We start from the raw sequence: 10578 nt of genomic DNA on the forward strand, positions 1-10578 counted from the left end.
TATTCTAGAAGCACACACAAAAAAGCTGCTCGTTTATCACTTTTTTCACATTTATGTGCTGAAAAGAAGAGGGGTGGATGAGTGAAATAGAACTAACACAAAGAAGAATGCATTGCTGAAGATGATTCGTTTTGGGAAGCTCCTTTTTGTACAGTATGGAGAACTGTTCTTAGGATATTTCTTCTCAAAACAATTTGACACTGGTAAAAACAACTATTATGGAAACAGGTCCTTCACATTTTTCCTTCTGAAATTGCCTTTCCAAAACTTGTATTTCTGAAAATGCCTGACCACTCAACATCCAGATGGTAAGAACGTTTAGTTTTTAAAATCTGTGTCTGCCCTATTGTTACTTTCTGTCAATTAACAGAAGAAATCAGTGCATTGTTGTTAATGGCTAAATGACATAATTATCTTTTGAAATGCTGCTCTGAAAAATATCTACCCCAAACCAGAATGTAAGGTAACACCCCAGGCACCGATCACTCATTTTTTGTTACAGTGACAAGTTTATGCACCTTTTAATATTCTACACAAAATTAGAAATGTTTTCTCTCTAGTTTATGCTCTTTAGTAACTGCTAATCCATCCTTTCCCCAGTAATAATCTAAGGTGAGGCACACACACTTCATCTAAGACTTAAGACTGAAAATTAAGAATTGGTAAATGACAGCTGTCATATGTTTGCTACCATTTTCACTTGCTGGCAGTATGATCTTTCAATAGATTAGTCTTCTTGCTGGGAAACAGCTAAAATGTGAGCGTTTTCACCAAAATCCTTAGAAGAAACATTTGAAAGTATAAAGGTGATTAGCTAATAGAATTGCTTCCGATCTACTGGAAACAGTATTCCTTAATCTTGCGCCCATACATATATAATGTATTTCACGTACATGTATAATGCCTTTAACTGGTGCTAGGTTTGTTCGGGTTTTTTAAAATAATAGCTGTCCATTTCCCCCCCATTTCAAAACAGCATTTTCTAATTAAATCTTGCCAGTATTACTGTGGCTTGTGCAAGCACCACCGATTTGTTATGTATGAAAAAATAAATATATTGTGAATAGCACTTTCTTTAGCACAGCTAAATCTTTATCTCTGTGATTGCTAGAGAGATTAGGGTATTTACTGAGAAGGGGCATTTTCATTTGCTATTTTTTTCTGAAAGTCTCAAGGAAACCTGAACTCCACAGACATTTTTCTAGATGAGGCCTAACGAACCCTAATGCACTATGTGCACAGCCTGTTTGCACCTCCTTTGTCCTCCGAAGAGAATACCCAGGCTGCTATGCATCAGCCTGGACATGTAACAAAATCTTTTATTGTTGCTCCAATCACCCATGAAAGAAATGGGGTTTCAAGCTCACAATTTTTTTTTTTTTGCTAGTGGGTCCACTAAAAGATATCATTTCATCTCCTCCATGTCCCTTAATGGTTCACAAGGAAGTTTAGTTCACACTGTGCTATTACTAATAACAACTGATTGGCCATATCAAAGGGCATGTTGTCACCAAGGCCCAGTCCAGCTCCCCATGTTATCAGCAGGGAAATGCTTCGTGGTTGCAGGATCCTGCCTGTAAAATCCTGTGCATAAAGCACACATCCCTATGCTTTGGTAATAATTATTTCAAGAAGCAAAAAGTCTGCCATGCGTCTTGAAACAGTATTTTTGTTCATGTCATCAAAGTGGAAGTCAGAAGGGTATTGACCCCTGAAGCCCCAGCCTACACATCATGGTCAGTTTTATTTTTCACTCTGCCAGTAGAGAGTAGCAGAAGAAGATCAGAAGGAGCATCAGAGATATACACTAAAATATCTCTAACCCTACATCTGTCTTAAGTCCTGTCTCCCTAGCATGTGTACACACAGGACAAAGATAATAAGAATTGTGGGAGGGAAAGAAATAACAAAATAGACACAGAACTGTTACATCTATAAAGCAACATGCACAGAATGATGCGGAGGCTATACAGATTCATATAGCATCTTTTCCTCTACATTGTCTTCTCAAGATCCATTTTAAATTTTGTCAAGCTCAACACTTCAGTTTGATATTATCTCTTTTTAATTAAAAGATTACATTCACCTTCTGTCTAATAGATATGTTTACAGATCTGCATCCACTTATTAGATTTTTCCAGTGAAAGCCTACTGGGCATATTAAGGGAGAAACACCCACGAAGGAAATACTGTACAATTTGAGTGCACATTAATCATTTGAACTAATTGCCACAAGCCAATGAGAAGTTTTGGCTTAATAACTAAATGCAGATAGACAGGTTTCATTAAATCTAAATAATGTTCAAAATAGCAGCTTAAACTGTCTAAAGGAAATGGTGACAAAGCATAAAAATTAGAATTAAAATATTTCAGAAGGTCATTTCCCTCTCTCCTCTTTTAATGGGAACAGAATGTAGAATATGGGGAGAAATGTCTTATAGATCTTTTATGCAAATCTCTTGATGTTAAAATTATTTCAGTTTGAATGACATAATGCTTTATTGTCTCTCCTTTGTGGTAGGAACTTACCTCTCAAAAAGGAAAGCATGAGAAATAGGTCCTATTACATGTTATTCTCCTAGTGATTCCAAGCACAGCAGAACAAAACCAAATACCCACAGCCCATAACAGATAGCTCAGAAATTATCTGCCTTCAGTCTCCTTTATAACATATGGACAGTTTAAGAAACAGAAATATTTCTATTACCCTACAATTATTATTTGTTGTTTCATGGCATTTCTCAAGCATATTATATAAAATGCATTGTTCAAAAATAATTGTTCAGCTCTTTCAACTTGGTGCAACTGTAGAAAGAGCCTCTACATTTGAAAATGCTGCCAATATATTTTTTCAACTTGAATAAAATACACCAAATGGCTTAGTTTCCTGTGTATCTCAGAAATATGTTCCATCTATTGAGTAAAACTGGTGAACTACATACTTCATTAAATTCTCAAAATAATTTATTCCCTCATTGTATGTAATCAAATTTATTATAAGATAATTCTTAAGAAATAAGTGGAAATTCAGCGGAGGTAAGCATGCAAGATGCATGGTTTACTAATAGATTTCATTTCAGTGACCTCATGTTATTTCTCTTGGTCAAGTAACTCAAACCTAGAACTATTTGTTCCACACATCCTTCTTTGAAGAAGGCCCATATGCTTGAACAATAGAAACTTGAGCAAAGATATTTAGGAAGGTATGTTGTATGCAATTGAACTAGGGTCTCTTAAATCTGTCATTCAGCTATTTTATTTTTATTCCTTTAATAAATACCCAGCAGAAACCTTCCTGGGAAATGACACACTTTAAAAACATCAAAGGCATTCTCAAAATATAACAATTGCATCAACATGTTCCAAATAATAGAATATTTTTTCTTCATTTAACTTAAAGTATCAGATCAATTTTAAACAGGTTTGTTTAAAAAATTAATTCTAGGCTGCAGCTCTGTATTTAAAGCAGCGGCACAGACAGAGAGCAATACAAGAGAGCTCTTCTAAAGTACGTTAATGTAAAATATATTAGTTGTGCTAGTGGGCATACACAGTATCTACCTATAGAGACATTTGGACCTCAGTCATAGGAATATCAAAATTGTTAAGCTGCTTCCACAATAAAAAGAAATCTGAAAGTGGATCTGCATGTATTCCGAAACTCATTGAAGAGTCTGAAGCACATTATATTAGTCAAAATGCATGATGTTATGTTGAACTCAACACAGCAACCAGCACTTCAAGCTGTGTCTGCTATAATGCAGTAGTGAGAGACTTCTTCTTCCACACATTTTAATAGTCCTTATATAAGCCTGCAAAATTTGAGCAATATTTACTAATAATTTAATGCACTCCACAAAACAACAAATCTAATCCTATGCGAATTTTAAAAAGATTTCTGCTAATCAATATAATTATTTTTATAATGTTGCATGTTCAGTTGTGCTCTTTTTCCTTTACTTCTTTAATTATGTTAATTAGTACTCACATCTAGCATTTATTCAAGGCAAGAATATGTAGCATATCTGAATGTACAGAACATTAGCAGTTAGGCCTATGAATGGCATCTGGTTTTAACTGTCAGGACAGAAGCGCAAAAAGTGGTCATTGTTTTAAGTTCTAAACAGCTTAAAGTTTGCTGTAAACAAATAAGCCAGATTTATAAAAGCCAAAGTTTGCTCTTACATCTTATATTACAGATTTGTTTTTAGCAGCACAATTTGAATTTACATTATTTCCACACATTTCCACAATGCAACAAATATTTAGTAGCCAGCACAGCAAACTGTCATTTGACCATCTTTATTTGCACAATTCACATGCCTATCTGAGGTGTTTATACATCTATAAAGGCTTCTGAATCAGGGTTAAAAATCCTGATGTAATTTAAGATCATCCTCTGCATTTGGGTTTCTGTACATTATACTTTTGTATAACATGTTATCTCTATAAACACAGAGAAAAATATTTATAGTTGCCTGTGTTTCAAAATAGAACATCTTCACTCAAGATCTTACTTTCCCACTCAGAAGTGTAGGCAAACTTATTCTACTCTCTAAGGCTTATGGTGAAGAGCAGTACAGTCTGTTCCCTAAACACCAAAGATACACATATAAGAAGAAAGGACATCATTTTGGAAGATAACATTAAGCAGCCATGAGAGAAAAAGCAGACAAACCTCAAAGGAAACAAAGCAACATGCTTGAGATTTGAGTGTTTGTCATGGTACTAAAACGTGATTTAGCATGAGGCCAAGCTGGTAAAATACTTTGTTTATATAACAAACAGAAACATGTTTTCCTTAACTCTATTTCTAGTTAACTTATGGCACAGAATGAGTGATCTACACTTCAGCCAATGCTGCAATGTTTTTTCCAGTGATTCTCTCTTAGTCAAATATGCTGGCATAACTGAACTATACAGGACATCATATATCTTCATAATATTGGCAATTGCTTATTAAAATAGGTACTGTCAAAAGTTTAGATCCATGTAAACATTACTTGCAGCTCTGGACCCAAATTATATGCATTATCTGAAGGAATATATATATTTCTGTAAACCTATACTTGCCTAATGAAAATCATAGTCTTTGTTGCATATTGACATGTCCCATTAACACTTGCTTTACTTATTTTTTTACAGTTGGTTACATAAGTGTGGGTCCCAATTTTGTTTTTGTTCCAGCTTCACAATCATATTAAGAGTAAAAAAATGATTAGCAATGTTTCCAAAAGAAGAAAAGTAACCCTGCCCAGGTCTCTGGAGCTACACCTCAAAGACATTTGCAGCACACCTAAGTATAAGGTTCAGGAACCTTTCACTGGTAAATGAACTGTGTGATTACTCCATGGCAAATTTCCACTATCAATATACAGGCTTCCTTGTGTACATAAGCTAATCTTTGCAGGATCAGAGATGTTTTAGATTTGTTTTAAAATAATTTAGTGTTTTCCTCTTTAAGAAATGGATAGACTTGTGTTAGGTTTTCTGCCTAATTCTGGTTTTATTCCAGTCACTGAGAAAACATACACATGACAAGAATCTGTGCAAGAGACTATATTCACACCACCCCTTATCCTGTGCAGCAGCAATGGTGCTATTAGTAGCTAGCTCTAGACTGGCGATTTGGATGTGCTTTTCATAATTTACCATGTAAAACAAATATTAATCATTAAATGCCATTTGCAGTTCAGCCTGGTATTAAATGGTAATTATTAAACAAAACGAATAGAGCAAATTAGCCACACCCTTTGAAATATCCATGTCCGTGTACATTCTCTTCTATGTCATACTTGCTTGGAAATGGAGCCTTGATATGTTAAGTCACTAATGATAGAGGGAGATTCCAGTGCTGTTCTAGATTGCCAAAATCCAAGCATCTATTTTAACTAATAGAAATAAATATGGGCAAGCATTAAGAGACATAATTGTGTTATATCAAATAGCATCAAAGCTGTGTAATTAATGAAAAAAGATTGTGGGCATAATCTATCAGGGCATTATTCTGCACAGGCTTCATGACAATGCATGAGAGTTGTGCAAGAGCAGTTTCTAGAGACTTTTCTGGTGGATGGTGGACATCTTCTGGACATTATTTTTTATTAATTGTGAAAAATGATTTTATGGAGTATTTATATGAGAGCCTTATTTACACACAAACTTGATTCTTTCTTTTTCTTAATATGTAGTCTTTCTGGAATTCTGTGTAGTCATTTCCACTCTTCCACAATCATGCAAACACAAAACTGCTTTATTTTATTTTTTAATACATTTTATATCCCGCTCTTTCTCCAAGAGGCCAGAGCGGTATACTACATACTTAAGTTTCTCCTCACAACAACCCTGTGAAGTAGGTTAGACTGAGAGAGAAGTGACTGGCCCAGAGTCACCCAGCAAGTATCATGGCTGAATGGAGGATTTGAACTCCGGTCTCCCCAGTTCTAATCCAGCACTCTAACCACTACACCACACTCTTTACTACCATGAGTATACACTTACTGGAGAAATAAATGTGGGTATATGCCTATCTTGGCAAGGCTAGTACCTTTCTACCTTGTCCTATTTGGGTGTGTCTCCCTGCTCACCCCTGCTCACAGATCATCACAAGGGAAGAGAAAATTATGGACATTACTTGTTATAAACCATTAGAGAATGGAGGAAGAGTACATTGATTATTACAAATGAATTAAACATGCAACCACATTTCAAATTCACAGTGTTCCTGTTTTGCAAAAATATATACTGTTGGATTATATCTAAAACCATTAATACTCAAAATCAAAGAGTTATAGACTGGTTCATGTTTTTTTTTATAGTCCTGGACAGGCATTTTTCATAGGTGTACAATAATTGCATCCTAAAGTAGGGAACAGTATCTGAAAATTAACCAATCGCTATGGCTTAGCTAGAAAAAGACATGTGTAATGAATAGGCCTTAGAACAAAATAGTTAGGATAATCATCTTCAGATATAGTGATACCTTTGGTCATGTTAAATTTAAGTCTATCATGTAATATAAATGGTGTTCAGACAATACCATCTCCCTAGCCTTCAAGGCAACACGTTCTCAATAAAATTATCTATTATATGAAGCACTCAAAATGTTCAAAATGTGTGTGCATAGTATTTCTAATTATTTGTTTAGCCTTATTTTATTTGCTTGTAAAATGACCATGATATTATATTCTGAATAAAAATCTCTTGGTATCAACAGTATCACAGGATACATAATTAAGAACAACGAAGTTTAGAGACTGCATGAAAAAATACAATTAACATTTTTTTTGAATCATTTATTAAGGTTGTTACTAACTTCCCCCCCAAGGAGCTCAGAGTTGTGTGCTAGCCTCAGAACAACCCTGTGTGACAAGCAAGGCTTGGAGAAAATGTCCTACCCAAGGCCACCCACTGAGATCATGACTGAGCAGAGATCTAAATCTGTGATTTCCCCTTTGACGACAACATACTAGCCACTGCACCACACTGCTCAGTTTCTCATGCATTGCACTGGAAATACCCACATCTCACATTTTCACTGTGTTTTAGTTAAAGAAGTTTCACTTTAAATGCTAGAACTGCTTATATCTTAATACTGTTCCTTTAAAAACTGCTTGCAAATACATGTTTTCAGCCAAAGTAGAATGCTCCAGTCATTGATTTGTCCTACAGTTTTAAAGTACAGATTCTCCTCCAAAGTAATTAAATGCTTGGTACTGCTGCTGAAGGTTCTGAGGCAGCTTTGGAGTAAATACCAATTGTGATGGACTTCTACAACACAAGAGTCTAAGCCATAGTGCAGACATTCTGATTCTGATGAATAATATAAATAATTAAGGCCAGGCTCCAAAGACCCATGAAACTAGTTCCACAGCTCAAGAGGACTTTAGGTGGTTTTCCTTACAACAGCACCTCTGACACCCCATACATTTGGGAGCAGGGGACCTTCCAAAGCAGTTTGTGATATGGCGGAGGTGGGGTGGGGTCCACATCCTCCAGACTACCATGAAACTCAGGATCCCAGCCCATTTTATGAGTGTGAGTGTAATGATATACAAATTTTATTAATTCTTCATTACAAAAGAAAATAGACAAGACTGCTTAGATAACTGGAATGACTGAGTCAAAGGAACCTTATTCATTCAAAAGTCTGAATGCTACTGGGGGAAATCTCATAATTACTCACTACTTGTTTCAGAACTTCTTAGAAACCTAAATACTAAAGACAGGACAGGTTTATGGTTTCTAAATAAAGGACCAACCAAAAGCCAATTTCTAGTGTAACAATCTTCTAATGAAACAAAGTTATCAAAAAATGTTCACAGTCTTTCAGCCAATTAATAAATAGATTGATCAGATTTAAACCATGTTACCAAAATCTGTAATAGGTGCCTTTTGGAGAGAAAGGAAGTACAAAATAATTTACAATTTGGTTGATTCATAAAAGTTGCAAATATATAATACTTACTTTTTTCAATCCCTATTAAAATAAGATGCCGTTGCCAAGTCAGGATTTCAACTGCACTGTATGCCTTAACTCTTAACCCCACAAATTAAACAGCTACAGTTTGCAGCTCTCCTAACAGCAAATCATAAACATTCATTAAGGAACTAAAGGGGAAAGAGTGTCTATCTATAACCAATTTTTAATAATGAAGAACAGATTTATTTAATTATTTTTAAAGAGCATATGGTTTAACAATGAATACTATGAACATTAGATATCTTGAGCAGCAGAGTTTTTGTTCTAATTCTACATGATCTCCTAAGCAAGCTGGAAAGACAAGAAGATGGACCACAAGAAGATGGACAGATAATTTATTTAAAATGATATAAACAAATAATCATGTAAGGAGTCAAGGCTGACACTATTCAACAGTTTCAAGTAATTTGATGAAATACAAGTTCACAATACAATAATCAAACTATTCAAACTGCAACACAAAAAGATACTAGTCACAGAAAGTTGCATTGGCTGCACGATAATGAAACTATTATTTTATAGTTATATTTTAATGCTTATTGAAGTTTGACTAAAAGAATGAGAGAATGCTTAGCAATCTCAACTCAAGTTCTAAATTAAACTAATATTATATAATTTTGTTAGGGGGATTTTCATGTGATATTCATCATGTTTGGATCCTTTAAGGTATGTTTGAGGATCTTCCTCTGTGGGGACAGCCCATGACAAGACAGAAAAGATGGAATGCATTTTAGAGGATAACCTTGAACTTATTAAAATTAATGAATGTAAATACAATGATATTTCTTAAGGATCAGGAAAACAGTTACAACTAGGAAATTGAGGGGGAAATAATTTCTTATCTGAGCCTTTAGCAAAGGAACAAGCTTTCTCAAATAGTCTCACAAGGTTTTCAAGGAAAAGGATGCATAGGCAGGCCTAGCCTAGAGAGTTTTTGATCAAGCTGATTTTATATTCATGTGCATGTCACTTTTGTTTCAGTAGTCTGCTGAGGGGAGAAATTCACTGGTGTAGTATTTAGGTTTCTAATAAGACAAAGATGCAGTTGAGGTTTTCTGCACAAACTATTCTCTGGCATGTTTAGCCTGCATTCCCACAGCAACAGTACAAGTTACATATCTATTATTATAATAATTTATCTAGCATTATTCAGGTATATGGCACTTTAGCATGCCTGCCCTAGCATGAGTAAGGCTAGACAGGGAAAAAAAGTTATTGCACCTCTGATGGGAATCACACCAGTAGTGGTTCAATCCATGATCACTTCGGAAAACAATGGGAGAATTGCTACTGAGTTTGGGATAATGTAGCCCAGTTCTAATAGCCCAATCCAATGTATGCTCAATAAATAATAATTCGCATTTGTATAGCACTTTCCAGTATGCACAGTGCTTTCTCAATTGTATAATCTTGTTGTAATCTTTATAAAGTAATATTATCCCCTCACTTGGATAGTTTACTTGCAAGTTAAATGGCATTACTCCCAAGTAGGTGTGCATACCATACCAGCAACTTTAGTACTACGTTGATATAATAATTCTACTGATGGTGTTCCTTGCTTATACACATTTCAAGCATAAATATATAGGGCAGAATTAAATCAAATAATAATATATCAACTTTGTGTAATAGAAAAGCAAATACAGTCAATCAAGTTCACATATGCATATGAGAAAAGACTGACCGTGCTGTGCAGCTTACATCTGATTTTTAAAACAGGCTATTCTACCAATATTCCTCAATAGGTTGCTAGTAAAGTTAGTCAGCTATCAAAACCCTTGAGTTCTACAACAACCAAGTGAGTAACCTTATTGCAATCCAGAAGGAAGTCATAAATCCCTCACAAAATCCAGTTTGGACTTCACAGAATCAAGTTAGCTAGGGTTCAGGTTGTTAACATAGTCCATCACCCACCAAGTCAAATTCTAGCAAGAAACAGAGTTAATGTCTGCATTGTGGACTTAACTCAATGGCTACTTTCTCTGATGAGCTGCACCATCTTAACTTACCTCTCTCAACCTAGCTGTATGTTTCTAGAACCATATGACAAAACTATCTCAAACCAATCAGCAGTTTAGAATGTAGTTAGGGCTGAA

This window comes from Hemicordylus capensis, chromosome 6, assembly GCF_027244095.1.
Source record: "Hemicordylus capensis ecotype Gifberg chromosome 6, rHemCap1.1.pri, whole genome shotgun sequence".
Lineage (NCBI taxonomy): Eukaryota > Metazoa > Chordata > Lepidosauria > Squamata > Cordylidae > Hemicordylus > Hemicordylus capensis.